Genomic DNA, 16,586 nt, shown 5'->3' on the forward strand with positions numbered 1-16,586 from the left:
CCGGGCCGGCCTGGCGGGCACCTGGCCTACTGCCCGCAGCCCACCTCCTTGAGCCGACCCGCTTCCTCTGCCCTCTGCGCTGGCCCTGCCAACCCGGGCCTCCCTTGTGCTTCCCGGCCCTCTCTCGCCACTGTCGGTGCAAAGTGACAGTCGCTGCACTCACCTTTTCTAGGACATGGTAGGGAAGCTGGGGCGGGGGAGGGGGGCAGCGAGACTCCCGCCGCCTCCGCCGCTGCCGCCGCCACCAGCAAGTCCAAAACCCGCTGATCGGCACTGAGGATGGAGAGAATAGCAATCCTGGCAGTCGCCCTACTGACGGTGGGTAGAGTAATAGAGCGACTGTGCAGATACCCTCTTGGAGCCGGCGAGCCGGCAAGCCGGCGAGCTGGCAGCACTATATCGAGCCTAGGGGGCTGCGAGCACCCGCCGGTCCCCAGCAGTAGCGGCCGGGCCTGGGGCCGGCGGGTCTCCGGGGCTGCTGGTTCGCCCCGCAGTGACTGTGGAGGTCCCAGGAGCCTGCCAGTCCAGCGGTAAGCTCTGGCGCCCGCAGCGGGGAAGCGCGGTTCTCCGCGCCCCCTCCCAGGACTGGGGTGGCCGGTGACAGCTCAGGCGACAGAGCGTCCTGTGTATGTGTGTGTGTGTGTGTGTGTGTGTGTGTGTGTGTGTTTGTGGGGGCAGCCGCAGAGGGAGCCCGCGGCGCCGTGGCCCCCTCCCCGGGTCACACCCTCACTAGCAGTATGAAGCTGTCCAGCGGTCCTGCCACCCGCTGGTGGGAGACAGGGGTGCTGGTGGCGGCCAAGGGAGAATGAAACCCCATTGCAAGCACCCTGTATGCCTGTATTCTTGGGTCCCCAAAGTCGGCCCTGACCTGGCGCCTGGCCTCAGGTGCAGGTGCCACCGGATTGGGAGCGGAGGGCTGGAAGACCAAGAGTGGGCCAGGAGGGAAAAGTTTCTTTGCCTGCGCCTCCGCTGCCCACCCAGTGAGACTGCTCTTGGGTTGCTGCCCTACCCCCACCGTGGGGGGGGGGCAGGCGGGCCTGGGTGTCTGCGCACCAGGGCGCGTGGGAAGCGACCGCTAGCGACCCTGCGCTTTGATAGCGGCCGCCCGGAGCGCTGCGGGCCCAGGAAGGGGCGAGCGGCTGCAACCCTCCCCCGTCGCGCGCCCCCGCGCCGCCCCGCGCGCCCCCGCGCCCTCGCGCCCGCCCCAGCAGACACCTACGCAGATGCGAAAGTGAAAGGCGGGCTCCCTGGTCGGGCAGCGCGGGCACGCTGCGGTGGTGGGAGAAGGATAGAGCCTGAACTGTGATCCAGCGGTTCTCACGTCCCCAGCGCCTTCTCACTCTCCATCCTGTCCTAGCCTCTCACCCCAAGGCACTCAGGTCACCCCAGCCCAGTGTATGTGTGTGTGCGCGCGCCCGTTGTCACGCGCACTCGCGGGTGTGCGAGGTAGCCTCTGCTCAGGACTCTTCCAGGACACCGTTACACACGCCCCTACTTGGAAGTCTGCGACGCGGGGAAGACCAGTGCCACTAGTAGTACACTGTGCTCACCTGCTTGCTTGTCCCCCCCACCCTCCCCTTAGGAACCAGTTAAATAAATCCAGGAATTGACCTCACAACCCTCTTTTCTGATTTGACGCTCTTTCCACGGTTTTCTAAGCCTCTCTCACCCCTCCCTCTTCCTAATTCCTTCCTATACAGGAGTGAAAGTTGCTGGTCGCCATTCAAAACGGAACTCTCTTGTTAAAATAACCCCTGCCTTCCTCCAGCCCCATTCCCACAGTCCCACACCAACCTCAGTTGCTCCACCACTTCTCAAATTCTTTGGTGACTCAACATGGCTTTTTGACATTGAGCAAAACATTTTTTTTTCTTTTTATTTGTAAAAAATGTCTTTCAGGCTAACTTTTGCGAAGTTATGTCTTAGGTGAGAACAAGAAAATGTTTTATATAATTTATTACAAAATTTAACCTTATATTCAGCTAACTTTAGAAAGGACAATTTAGAAATATACTTATGTGGGCAGACTGACTGGAAATGCCTCAAAAATAAGATGAATTGATAGTGATGGACTGGGTAAATTAACAGAAAGATGGATATATGTATATATGCATATACACACACATATATATACTTGTACATATGCATGTACGTATACATATATGTGACATGTGCATGTAGTATAATAATGGAAGAATCAAATTGCCGGTACAAAAGAGTTTTCTCCAGCTTCCTTGTATGTTTGAAATTTTTTTGATTGTAATTTTTTTTTTTTTTTTTGATGAGGAAGAGCCATGGTCTATTGTAACTGAGATAATGTAAATTCTTTTCCGAGACTGACATGTTAGGCTTGGATGGCTACTTTCTCATTTTCAGAGTAAATTTAACACAAGAATTCTTTCCCCTGCACATTCCCACCACAGATGATGTGATTAAAGTAGGGTATAAAATGGAGTTATAATAACTGCAACATTTTAGAAATTTAGGAGACTTTTTTCCCCTATGTTTTTATTTGGCCACTTTGCAGATTTTTATCTTTCCTGTCTTTAGGGTTGTTTGATATTAAGATCTAAGATTTTATACATATATGTATACATATAAATCATATTCATATACATTCTTTTGGAACACTTTTGGGCCAAAATAGAGGGGTCATATATGTCAGTTTCTTTTATTCCTGGGGAGAGGTTCAGAGGATCTTGCAATTGTTCAGAGGCAAAGTTTTAGGTTTTTCTGTTTTTAAATCCTTATCTGAGTCTTAAGTTTCCCTTGCATTCTTGCTTTGCGGGTACTCTGAGAAGACAACAGCTGAGGGCCATGCCTCCTTGGGAAGGGTGGTGGGAAGGTGGTATTGCTTTTGATAGGACTAGCCCACCAGTGCCCTATCTAAAGGACTTCCATAAGGAGAGAACACAGGGCTTAGGGTGTTAGGGGCAGAGTCATTTACATGCCCACCAGGAATGAGTCCTATCACCTGCAGTGTGTGTCTAGCAATGCCATTGCTTTGAAAAAGGTATCTTCTAACTAAGATTTTTTTCTTCCCAACCCTTTAGATAAGCATGTTTGTTCTTTGCAAAAGGATGGAAAGAACATCCTTTTTCTTTTGAAAAAAAGAGATTAAAAAATTAAGACATGGACAGTCACAGAGACCTGTCACTCTGTCTTCCATATAACTGCCAAGCATCTCCAAACCTCAAGCAGCTGCAGATGTCTCTCTCCCTTTTGACAATGAAAGCACATTAAAGGCTGAACCTGAGGACACCTCCCTCCCCCATCCCATTAGTGTCAAACTCCCCGAGGTTTGCCACAGTAAAGTGCACGACTCAGCCTTTGTAATTCACATGTGTGACATCACATCCTCTATTATGTAACTTCAGAAACAAAGCCTAATATCTAAGTTTGTGTTGGAAAAAAAATCCTCCTGAGCTCTGTTTTAACTTGATCAGAGCCACCCCTCAATTCCCTGCTTGCAATCCCATTTCTTCAACAGCTGAAAATGATCAGGGTTTATAAATTGGGAACTCTCTCTCACGACAAATTGAACTTATCTTTCTTCTTATATCTTTATTTGATGACAAAAAGTTAAGTCCATATAGTTTATTTGTATTAAATAGTTGATTTTTATGATAAAAATTAAAGCATTTAGTTGTAATTAACTTTGTTAACAAGCCATGCCATGCTAGGTTTACTTATTTATTTATGTTTGTTTATTTATTGATGTTTATTTATTTATTTGTTTGTTTCAGCTTCCTCCCTCCCCCGTCTCTTACCAACTGCTGGAAAGAGTTGAGAACGACAGGGAGAGCTAGAGAGAGATGGGGCCAGTGTCAGACAGAGAAGATGAATAGCACAATGATATCAGATCCAGCCTCTTTGTTTATTGCAAAGCACACATGTTACAGTTTATAAACACTGTGAGCAAGGAAGAAATTGCAGACTGGAAGATGAATTCAGAACATATTAGAGATTTTGCTGATTTCCAGAATTGCCCAAACTCAATTTCCCACACTATTCGGAATCTTTGCTTCAGCTTTCTTTATTCACTGATTTGAATAATTAATGTGGGATTTGTTTACAGATTGATTTATCTGTCTACCTTTATTACATTTTCGGGTAGTTTAAATGGAAAATTGACAAACTTCCTCCATGTCTATGGTCGGATTTTGAGATGGGAGAGCAGCAGACGGCACACACATCACGATTAGGATGCCACGTTATTAGAAGCAAATCAAATTTCATTGGGCCCACACTGAGGTTCTAAATTTAGGAATAATGTACAGTAGTTTAAAGGGGGGGTGGAGGAACTTAGAACAGTATAGTTTAATAAAAATAAGGGCACTTTCATTTTCTCCTCTTTTCTCATATATTCTTGGTGCAGTGGAGAAAACGCATCACCTTTAAATAACTGTGCTAATCTTACATAAATAACTGCATGGTTGTGTGCTCATCAGGAAACCAGGCTGTTTTGTGTTATAATGCTTAGTATGAATGCACACGCCTGCTCATGCTCGTGCACACACACATGCACATACACATACACAATACATGTATATACACATTTATACACAAAACCACACTACACACCACACACATTGAACATGCATACCACACACACTACATACATGTGCTCACACATAACACGATACACACGTGCACATATATATGCAGATGCACAGATGTGCACTAAAATATGCACATAATTATAAACACATGCACCCCCCACACACATACATACATACATACACACACTATATATACTACACACACAAACCACGTACACACAGCATATATACTATACGTTTACACACACCCCACATACACACTACAAACATTCAGCCTCCCTACCCCTAGCACCTACACACACTGAAACACATTGGGCAACACATTGTGTGAGGCCTCTGTCTCTGTGGAGCTCGATGAAATCTTGTTTAGAGCTCTTCTCACGAGGCTGACACAAGAGAAGCTCCCTCTTCAGCAGTCAGTGCTATATTTTTAGCAGCATTTTAACAGCTGTCAGTAACGACTAAGACAACATTTTGATCAACAATCTTTTTTTTTAATTTTATCAAAGATGATTGCAAAAAGAGTGCCTCAATATTTAAATGTTTGGCCATTAACAAGAAATAATGTCTTATGATAGGAAATGCTGCAAACACATAGAGACAGGCATACGGTAACTGTTTAAAAAGAGGCCTAATAGATTTTTTTTTCACGTTGAGTTTTCTAAGGCCCATGTATGCATAATAAAGGTAACCATTCCTGAAGGTGTGAGCCATGCCAGAACGAGAAACCGCATAACGGGATGGTGCTAGATTCTTGTTGCATGTTTGCAAATGGGTGGAGCCTAGTTATGTGGGCAGAGGTGAAAAGAATCTTCCCACAACAGAGTTTAGAAAGGGAGGTTATCATATGTCAGATATATGACCCTGCAAGCAGCAGATAGAAAAATGTAAGATGCTTCATGACAGATGTCATGATTATCCGTAATGAAATTCGTGGCTATCTGTGTATCTGTGTAACTGTGTATATGTGGTAATTGATAACATGTTACAGGGAATGTATTACAGAGCAAATGAACCGAATCTTCCGTGTGCCATGTACAGTTTCCCCAAACTGAAGGATTTTGGCTTCAAGAAAAATAGAGGTAATTGTCTTTTCCTTCATAAGCCTTTGGAGTCATCTTACTTAAGAGGTCATCTGCTCATGTCAAGTGCTTAATCACAGTTGTGAGTTTCTCCCAAAGAAAGCAGCCAAGTGTTTCAATTTCATTTAGGTGGCAGGGTAGAGAAGCTATGTATTCTTATATCAAGTAGCATTTTTATTGCATGACATATATGTTCGTTCATCCTGTTAGGGTTTCATTACTTCTTTTAATGGGCAGTATTTTAAGTTATATGACAGACTTTGTTTCTTTTTCTTTTTCAATTTTTTATTATTTTATTTATTCACATTCCTGTCATTGTTCCCCATCTTGGTCCCTCCTCCCATAGTCCTTCATCCCATTCCTCCTCCCCCTTGCCTCCAAGAGGGTGCTCTCCCTCCAACAAGCCTCCCCCTTCCCTGGAACCTCAAGTCTCGATTAAGGACATCTTCTTCCACTAAGGCCTGACCAGGCAGACCTCTGCTACCTTTGTGCCAGCGGCCTTGGACTGGCCATGTATGCTCCTGGTTCGTGGCACAGTCTCTGGGAGTTCCCTGGAGATTGGGTAAGTTGAGACTGCTGGTCTTCCTATGGGGTCGCTCTCCCCTTCAGCTTCTTCAATCCTTTCCCTAATTCAAGCATAGGGGTCCCTGTCTTCAGTCCAATGGTTGGGGGTAAGTATCTGCTTCTGTCTCAGCTGTTGGTAGGGCCTCTTAGGGGACAGCCATGCCAGGCTCCCGTCTGTAAGCACATCATAGCACTACTAATAGTGTCCGATCTTGGTGCCCTCCATGAGATGGATCCCATGTTGGTCTGCCTTTCCTTCAGTCTTTTTTCCATTTTGTCCCTGCAGATCTTTTAGACAGGAACAGTTCTGAGTCAGAAATTTTAACTGTGGGTCAGTAATCCAGCCCTTCTGCTTGAGGCCCTGACTATCTACTGGAAGTGGACTGTTTGAGTTCCCTCACCCCAGTGTTGGGTATTTTGGCTAAGGTGACCCATTTTGAGTCCTTAGAGTCTCTCATCTCCTGGGTCTCTTATACTTTCTAGAGGATTCCCCACACACTCTACCCCCACGATACTTTCTTCATTCATCTCTCCTGCCCCCATACCTGGTCCTGTTCCCCTTTTTCCTTCCCTCCCCCTCCCACTCAAGCCTCTCCCTCCATCTGCCTCCTGCGATTATTTCCTTCCCTTTTCTATGTGGAATTGAAACATCACATCGTCACTTGGGCCTTTCTACTTGTTACACTTCTTACAGTATGTGGGTTGTATCCTAGGTATTTTGAACTTTTTGGCTACTATCCACTAATCAGTGAAAACATACCATGCTTACCCTTTTGGCCCTGAGTTGCCTCACTCAGGATGATATTTTCTAGTTCCATCCATTTGCCAGCAAAATTCATGAGCCTTTGGTGTTCTGTTCAGGAAATTTCCCCCTGTGCCAATGAGTTTGAAGTCTTCCCCACTTTCTCTTCTATTAGATGCAGTATATGTGATTTTTATGTTGAGGTCCTTGATCCATTTGGATTTGAGCTTTGTACAGATCTCTACTTAGACCAGCACCGTTTATTAAAGATGCTGTCTTTTTTTCCACTGTATATTTTTGCCTTCTTTGTCAAAGTTCAAGTCTTCATAGGTGTGTGGGTTTACTTCTGTGTCTTCAATTATATTCCTTTGATTGACCTGTCTGTTTCTGTAACAATATCATGTGTGCTTTGTTTGTTTGTTTCACTACTGCTTTGTAGTACAGCTTGAGGTCAGGGACAGTGATTCCCCTGGAAGTTTTTTTTTTTTTTTTTTTTTTTTTAATTGTTGAGAATTATTTTGGCTATCCTGGGTTTTTTGTTTTTCCATATGAAGCTGAGAATTGCTCTTTCCATGTCTGTGAAGAATTGTGTTGGAATTTTGATGGGGATTGCATTGAATCTGTAGATTGCTTTTGGTAAGATGGTCATTGTCACTATGTTAATCATATCAATCCATGAACATGGGAGATCTTTCCATCTTCTGAGGCTTTTTATTTCTTTTTTTCAGGGATTTGTAGTTCTTGTTGCACAGATCTTTTACTTGCTTGGTAAGAGTTACACCAAGATATTTTATACTATTTGTGGCTATTGTGAAGGGTATTGTTTCCCTAATTACTTTCTCAGCCTGTTTATTTTATTTTATTTTATTTTTTTTTTGCGTAAAGGAAGTCTACTAATTTGAGTTTTATACCTTCTCTTTTGCTGAAGTTATTTTTTGAGTTGTATGAATTCTCTTGTGAATTTTTGGGGTCACTTATATATACTATCATATCATCTGCAAATAGTGATACTTTGACTTCTTCTTTTCCAATTTGTATCCCCTTTATTTCATTTTGTTGTCTAATTACTCTGGCCAAAACTTTGAGTACTATATTGAGTAGATAGGAAGAGAGTGGACAACTTTGTCTCATCCTGGATTTTAGTGGAATTGTTTCTAGTTTCTATTCATTTAATTTGATGTTGGTTGTTTGTTTGCTATATATTGCTCTTATTATGTTTAGGTATGTGCCATGAATTCCTGATCACTCCAAGACTTTTAACATGAAGGGGGGGCGGTGTTGCATTTTAGCAAAGGCTTTTTCAGCATATAATGAGATGATCATGTGGCTTTTTCCCTTGAGTTGGTTTATATAGTATATTACCTTGATGGATTTTCATATACTGCTGGTGCAGCATCCCTGGGATGAAACTTACTTTATTATGATGAATGATGGTTTTGATGTGTTCTTGGATTTGGTTTGCAAGGATTTTATTGAGTATTTTTGCATCAATATTAATAAATGAGATCGGCCTGAAGTTTTCTTTCTTTTTTTGGGTCTTTGTATGGTTTAGGTATCAGAGTAACTGTGCCTTCATAGAATAAATTAGGTGTGTTCCTTCTGTTTCTATTTTGTGGGATAGTTTGAGGAGTATTGGCATTAGCTCTTCTTTGGAGGTCTGCAGAATTCTGAACATCTGGCCCTGAGATTTTTTTGGTTGGGAAGTTTTGATGAATATTTCTATTTCCTTAGGTGTTATAGGACTATTTAGACAGTTTACATGATCTTGACTTTGGTAAATGGCTTTTGTCTAGAAAACCATCTATTTCATCTATATTTTTCCAGTTTTGCAGAATATAGGCTTCTGTAGTAGGTTGTGATGATATTTTGAATTTCCTCAGTTTCTGTTCATATTTGTCTTTTCATTTCTAATTTTGTTAATTTGAATATACTCTGTACCCTTTAGTGGGTTTGGCTAAAGGTTTATCTATCTTCTTGATTTTCCTAAAGAACCAGCTCTTGGTTTTGTTGATTCTTCGTATTGTTCTCCTTGTTTCTACCTGGTCGATTTCAGCTCTGAGTTTGACTATTTCCTGCCCTCTACTCCTCTTGGGTATATTTGTTTCTTTCTGTTCTTGAGCTTTCAAGTGTGCTGTTAAGTTGCTTGTATGGGATCTGTCCATTTTCTTTATGAGGGGACTTAGTGGTATGAATTTTCCTCTTAACACTGCTTTCATTGCGTCCCATAAGTTTGGGTATGATGTGTCTTTATTTTCATTAAGTTCTATAAAGCATTTGATTTCTTTATTTCTCCCATGACCATTGAGCAGAGAGTTGTTTAGTTTCCATGAATATGTGGGCTTTCTGTTGTTTTTGTTATTATTGAAGTCTAGCTTTAGTCTGGGAATTTGAAAGAATTCATGGGATTATTTCAATATTCTTGTATCTGTTAAGGCTTGTTTTATGTCTGATTTTATGGTCAGTTTTGGAGAAGGTTCCATGAGGCACTGAGATGATGCATTTTCTTATTTTATGGTGAAACATTCTGTAGATATCTGCTAAATCTATTTGGTTCATAACTTCTATTAGTTTCATGTATCTCTGCTGAGTTTTTGTTTCAATGTTTCAATGGTGAAAATGGGGTGTTGAAGTCTCCCATTATTATTGGGTAAGGTTTCAAAGTGTATTTTGAGCTTTAGTAACATTTCTTTTCTGAATGTGGGTGCCCTTACATTTGGGGCATAGATGTTCAGAATTGAGACTTCCTCTTGATGGACTTTTCTTTTGATGAATATGAAGTGCCCTTCCTCATTTCATTTGAAAACTTTTGATTGAAAGTATATTTTATTGGATATTGGAATGGCAACTTACAATGTGTTTCTTGGGACCATTTTCTTGGAAGAGGTTTTTCCAGCCTTTAAATCTGAGGTAGTGTCTGTCTTTGTCACTGAGGTGTGTTTCTTGTATGCAGCAAAATGCTGGATCCTGTTTACATATCTAGTCTGTTAGCTTGTGACTTTTTGTTGGAGAGTTGAGTCCCTTGATGTTGAGAGATATTGAAGACAAATTATTGTTAGGTCCTGTTATTTTTGTTGCTGGAGGTGGTATTATGTGTGTATGATTCTCTTTTGGGGGGGATTTGTTATGAAGTGTTTAATTTCTCCTGTTTTCTTAAATGTACTTAATCTTCTTGTATTTGAGATTTTGTTCCAGTATCCTCTATTGGGCTGGATTAGTAGAACGATATTGTTTAAATTTGGATTTATCATGGAATATCTTGGTTTCTCTATCTATGGTGATTGAGTGTTTTGCTAGGTATAGTATTTTGGGCTGGCGTTTGTGTTCTCTTAGAGATGATGACATCTGTTGATGATCTTCTAGCTTTTGAGTCTGTTGAGAAGTCTGGTGTAATTCTAATAGGTCGGCCTTTATAAGTTACTTGGACTTTTTCCTTAAAGCTTTTAATGTCCCCCCTTTGTTCTGTGCATTTAGTGTTTTGATTATTGTGTGACAAGAGGTTTTTTTTTTCTGGTCCAATCTATGTAGATTTCTTATACATTTATGGCTTTAGGTTAGAGAAGTTTTCTTCTATGATTTTGTTGAAGATGCTTTTGACCCTTAGAGCTGGAATTCTTCACCCTCTTCTATTCCAATTATTCTTAGGTTTGATCTTTTCATTGTGTCTTGAATTTCCTGGATATTTTGGGGTAGTAGCTTTTTCTCCCATTTGCATTTTCTTTGATGTGTCAATATTTTCTATGATATCTTCTATGTCTGAGATTCTTTCTTCTGTCTCTTGTATTCTGTTGGTGATGCTTGCATCTTTAGCTCCTGATCTTTCATCTCCAGGCTTCATAAGTTGTTCATCTCCAGGGTTGCCTCCCTTTGTGTTTTCTTTATTGTTTCTATTTCCATTTTTAGTTCTTGGACAGTTTTGTTCAATTCCTTCACCTGCTTGATAGTATTTTCCTGTATTTCTTTAAGAGATTTATTTGTTTCCTCTTTAAGGGATTCTTCCTTTTTTACCTGTGTTTTCCTGTATTTCTTTAAGGGAGTTCTTAATATCCTCCTTAAAGGCCTCTATCATCTTCATGAGATGGGGTTTAAGTCATTATCTTGCCTTTCAGGCTTACTGGGGTATCCAGGACTTGCTGTGGTGGGAGAACTGGGTTCTGTCTCTTATAATCCTGCACTTCCCTCTGGCCATCTGGTTATCTCTGGTGTTGACTTGACCAGGTGTCTCTGACTAGAGCTAACCTCCTTGGAGGCAGGCAGTGCTCTCTGGTTAGGGTAGGCCTCTTGTGTCTCTCATTAGAACAGGCCTCCCATGTCCCTCATTACTGGGGACCTCCTGGGAGACAGGCAGGCTATGTCCCTGGTTACTTTGGGCCTCCTGGGAGCCAGACATGCTGTCGGATGTGGGAGGGTATTGGCCCATTGATATGGCCATTGTGGAGAAGTGGACTAGTAGAAATGTGGATCGCTGCCGAGCGGGTGTCAGCTGGACTCTGTGTCTTTGGTTACTGCAAACCTCTAAGGAGGCAAGCAGGCTATGACCTGTGGGCAGGTATCTGTCCACTGATTTGACCTAGGTAGGAAGTAGGCTGGAAGAAGGGTGGGGTTAGGGAAGGTGGGTACCATGTCAGCTTGGCCCTGTGGTTGTCTCAGCTGAAGTGGGTATTTGGGTGAGATTCTCACCTGTGTCTATGATTACACAGACTGCAGGTGCCAGCTCAATTTTTTTTAAAAAAAATGCATTTTTTAAAAAAAATACAAAAGAACTTTAGATATATTTATACTTCTCTAACACAAATGATTTTACAGGTAGACCTCTTTAGGTGATAGTGGTTTTTCAGAGTATTAGGTGGTTCTATAAATATTCATGTTTAAAAATAAATCATGAAGATTTTATGACAGATATTAATGTATGTCTCTATCATATGTCATATTAATATTTAAATCACCATCTATCTTCAAGTATTTAGTGCTAATACCATCTTGCCTCTACTATCTTTTTAAAATAAGTAGGAATTTTAAAAGAGGCTTATTTTTAAAATGTATACAGTGCTTGTTTACATATATGTATTTATGTGTACCATATATGTCTGGTACATGTAGAGGCTAGAAGAGGGCATCAGGTCCCCATAGAACCAGACTTAGAGTTGTGAGGCACATGTGGGTGCTGTGAAACTAGCCTTTGCTGAACCACTGAGTGCTCATAGCTGCTGAGACATTCTCCAGCCCAGTAGGCATGGTTTTGTTTTTAACTTAGCTATTTTAAATCTATTTTTTAAACTGTATTTTTATCATACAGTTTAAATAATTGTTCTCTTTCTGACTGTGTATGAAGATGGGTCCATTACTTGAGGCAGAGTTTAATTGATGTTTCTTCTTCAATTTTCATTAGATTCTATTCAAATTTGATGAAACCTTTGTAGACATAACTTAGTTTCTTTCTTTCTTTCTTTCTTTCTTTCTTTCTTTCTTTCTTTCTTTCTTTCTTTCTTTCTTTCTTTCTTTCTTTCTTTCTTTCTTTCTTAATTTAGTAAGGTATTATATTATGGTAAAGTGTACTAACATACAAGTCATTGTCATGGGGTGAATATGCTTGGTCCAGGGAGTGGCATTCTTTGGAGGTGTGGCCTTTTCCTAGCTTCCTGGTAACCAGTGTTCCACTAGCAGCCTTCAGATGAAAGATGTAGAACTCTCAGCTCTGCCTGCACCTGGATGCTGCCATGCTCCCACCTTGATGATACTGGATTGAATCTCTGAAACTTTAAATTAAATGTTGTCCTTATGAGAGTTGTCTTGGTCATGGTGTCTGTTTGCAGCAGTAAAACCCTAACTAAGGCAGTCATCATTTTTACCTTTTATGAACAAATAGATTTAGTAGCATTAAGAATATCCACATTCTTATGAGGTCATCACCTCCCCTCCACTGCAGAATTTGTTTTATAGGATAGAACATCACTAGTTTTTAATCAATTACTGTATAAAGGGATTTCCTTTAGTCTGGGGAGAGGCAAACTTCCTATTTACTTCTGTAATAATTGTATCACTTTGTTAAGAATGGTATTGACATGAAAAGATTTTTCTTCTTTAAGATTTTGAACACTGAGATGCTGGAGATGGTTCAGTGGTTAACTACATTGACAGCTTATGCAGAGGACTAGGATTCAGTTAGCAACATCCACAGCCTGGTTCCCAACTATCTCAGCTCCAGTTCAAGGAGATCAATGTCCTCCTTTGGTTCCCGAGGTTACAGCATTCAGATGGTGCACAGACACATATAAGGACAACACTCATACTTAAGATAAAACAATAAATCTTAAAATAAAATAAATTAAAAAAGAATTTCATTCAAGATAGATGAATTACTAGGTTTTTAGAAATAGAATAATTAAAAAAATTTCAGCACAAGTAACATGAAGCTGTGTTTCATGTATTAATTCACTGACCTGGAGAGCTAAAATAAAACACTGTGAGGAGATCACGTGGAAAAAAGACATTTTTCTCTCCTGGTAGATGGTGGCATCCCAGAAACATTAACCATAACAGCATGTTATAATTATAAATACTATGAATGGGTTGCTAAGATGGCTATTAGTGTGTAGTCATGAAAACTGGAGAAGGGTCTCCATCCATCTGATGGCATTCACATCCAGAGACTCTTGAACACTGTAAGCCTAGTTCCAAGGTATCCAACACCCTTTTCTGGCCTCAGTGTGCACTCGTATCCATGAATTTGTATATACTCATGCAAACACATGTACACACATAAATAAAACAAAATCTTTAAACAATATTATTAAAGTATTTAACTCTAAATATTATTAAACACAATGTATTTTATACATTTTATAATTATTCCATAAAATAGTCTAAGCATACAAAACCCATCTTACCACCTTCAATGCAGCTACAATCTTCACATCAGCAGGGATAATATTATACTTACTATAGATTTCTAAGGACATAAGAAGCTGTTCACAGTAGTGATACATTTCTACTTCATAGAGGTCACTGTTGAAGAGAGATGTTTAGTCTTTCACTAGCCACGTGGGAAGCTTGTAGAGCAAGTCAATTTAATTAGTGATGGTTTCTTTAAGTAAGAAAATATACCCAATACAGTACATTTTTAAAAAATAATCTTTGAAAGATAGTGAGAACTTCAGTTGTGTGAGATAAATAAATTTGAAATGCACATAATACTATTCTGTAGAAAGCCAAGAAAGAAAAGCCTTCACCTACATACAGCTATCATAGGGAAAGAGCTTGTGTACTGACTTTCCTGTGCATGTTAGCATAGGTGAGACTATATGGGAAGTCACAAGTCCCTCTGTGTACCTGTCACAGTGGCACAACACAAGAATTGTTCTCATTTGGTCAGAAGGAAGATTCCTGATGCCTGGCATCTAGCCAGCGTGCATCCTGATGGACTGGAAGCTGTACTCGGCTGGCCAGTGCTCACACACACACACACACACACACACACACTCATACACACTCACACACACACTCACACACACACACACACTCACATACACACACACTCACACACTCACATACACACATTCACACACACACAGCACATGTGTCTAGATTGCTTAATGTTGAGATGGTCTTTGAAAGAAGTTATGAACTTGTTACTCTAAAGAAAATTAGAAATAGGATTGTATACTGATCTGGATAGTCAGGGCCCTGAAAAGCAGAGCAGCAGGAGGAAGCTGTCAGCTTGCTGTATCATTTTTAAATAATTATTTTCAAAGGAAAAATCATTGGAAGGGGGAAAGGGCCCCCAACATGGCCTGATAAATAAATGGATTACTGCTATTTATAGGACATTGGATATTGGAAATTTGATATATGTCCTTTCACATCTTTTAAAAGTCACCACTTTGAGTCACAGAGCAGGGGGTCATATACAGGAAGAACTGCAACTCTAAAGAGAGAATCATTTGCCATTTGCCTCATGAATGACAAAAAGAGAAAGCTGGAATCCAGGAAGGTGTCAGGTGATAACCAGTCAAGGAGCACGTCTTCCTGTCTTATCACTTCCATGGTAGCAAGGCCCACTTCCACCAGTCACGTCCCATTTCCTGATCTTTATCACCCACTAGTGATATTCACCAACGGATCAGTCATCTGATGAGATCAAAGACCTCAGAATCCAACAACTTAGAAATACTTTATCATCTTGCACCTAATCCCTGAGCCCTAAATCCATAGACCTGAGGGTGTATCTAGCTGATACCATGCATGTCATTTTGGGTTGGGTTATCTCACTCAGGATGACATTCTCTTGTTCCATCCATTTGCCTGCAAAATTCATGATGTCCTTGTTTGTAATGGCTGAGTAGTATTCCGTTGTGTAGATATGCCTCATTTTCTTTATTCATTCTTCAGCTGAGAGACATTTAAGTTGTTTTCCAGTTTCTGGCTATTACGAATAAAGCTGCTATGACCATAGTTGAGCAAGTGTTCTTGTGCGCTGTTGGAACATCTTTTGAGGATATGCCCAGGAGTGGTATCGCTGACATAGAAATATTCCCAGCTTTCTGAGAAAATGCCAAATTAATTTCTAGAGTGGCTGTGCAAGTTTACACTCCCACCAGCAGTGGAGGAGGAGTCGCCTTGCTCCATAACCTTGCTAGCATGTGCTGTCCCTTCAACTTTTGGTCCTAGCCATTCTGATGGGTGTAAGGTGGAATCCTATTATTATTATTTCAGTAATCATAATGTCTTCCAGTTCTACCCAGAGTTGTTTTGGTTTGCATTTACCTGATGACTAAGGACTTTGAACATTTCTTTTTGGGGGGGGGGATGTCAAATAATTTACTGTTATGAGTCTAACAAAACTGCTCTTTATCTGAAAATTGGTACCATGGAAAATCCTGTAATATTTTTAGTTAATAAAATTGGGATACAAAATGTACATTTTATGGGTACAGTGTAAAAATTCAGCTCAATATATAATGATTAAATAAGAAAAATTAGTATTTTCATATCATTCTATGTTTATTATTTTTTGCTATGGAAAGCCTTAAAACTCCTAACTTCAAATTACTTATCAAATATGTATTAAATTGTTTTGAACTATTGACACACTGCTTCTTTTTCTAAAGAACAAAAAATATCCTTAATTCCTCCTATTGTGTTTGGTATCTTGTATCTAGCTTCCTCCTCAATATACTTCCTAGCTTCTAGTTTTCATCCAGATCACAGTTTTTACTTTTCAGAAAACAACTTTAAAATTTCAGTATACAAAGTATTAGTATTTGTCTTTCTATGCCTGAATTATTTCAGTAAACATAATGTCTTCCAGTTCTATCCACGTTTCCATAAGTGACAGGACTTCATTTTTTCATGACTGAGTAGTATGCCATCACATGTAATATTGGCCATATGCACTGTTTCCGCTCATCCACTTAATAGACACAAGTGAGATATATATACATATATCTCACTAATATATATGCGTGTGTATGTATGTGTATAAATATATACATATATATTTGAAGCTATAATAAATAATATACTAGAAATAACATCTACTATTTTCCTTCTCTTCTTTCCTCCCTCTCTCCCTCCCCTCCTCTTCTTCTCTTCTCTTCTCTTCTCTCCTCCTATTCATCTTCTTTCTCCTCTTCTTCTTCC

General features: G+C 40.5%; 1 protein-coding gene across 1 annotated transcript in view; it reads right to left on the bottom strand.

Annotated features, from left to right (window-relative positions):
- Nr3c2 (nuclear receptor subfamily 3 group C member 2) overlaps positions 1–653 on the bottom strand; it is a 340,219-nt gene extending 339,566 nt beyond the window's left edge. The window contains exon 1 of the mRNA XM_052166763.1: positions 164–653. The gene's annotated coding sequence lies outside the window, so the exon portion shown is untranslated. The remainder of the gene's footprint in view (positions 1–163) is intronic.
- Between the last annotated feature and the right edge of the window lie 15,933 nt (positions 654–16,586).

Source organism: Apodemus sylvaticus, chromosome 21 (assembly GCF_947179515.1).
Source record: "Apodemus sylvaticus chromosome 21, mApoSyl1.1, whole genome shotgun sequence".
NCBI lineage: Eukaryota > Metazoa > Chordata > Mammalia > Rodentia > Muridae > Apodemus > Apodemus sylvaticus.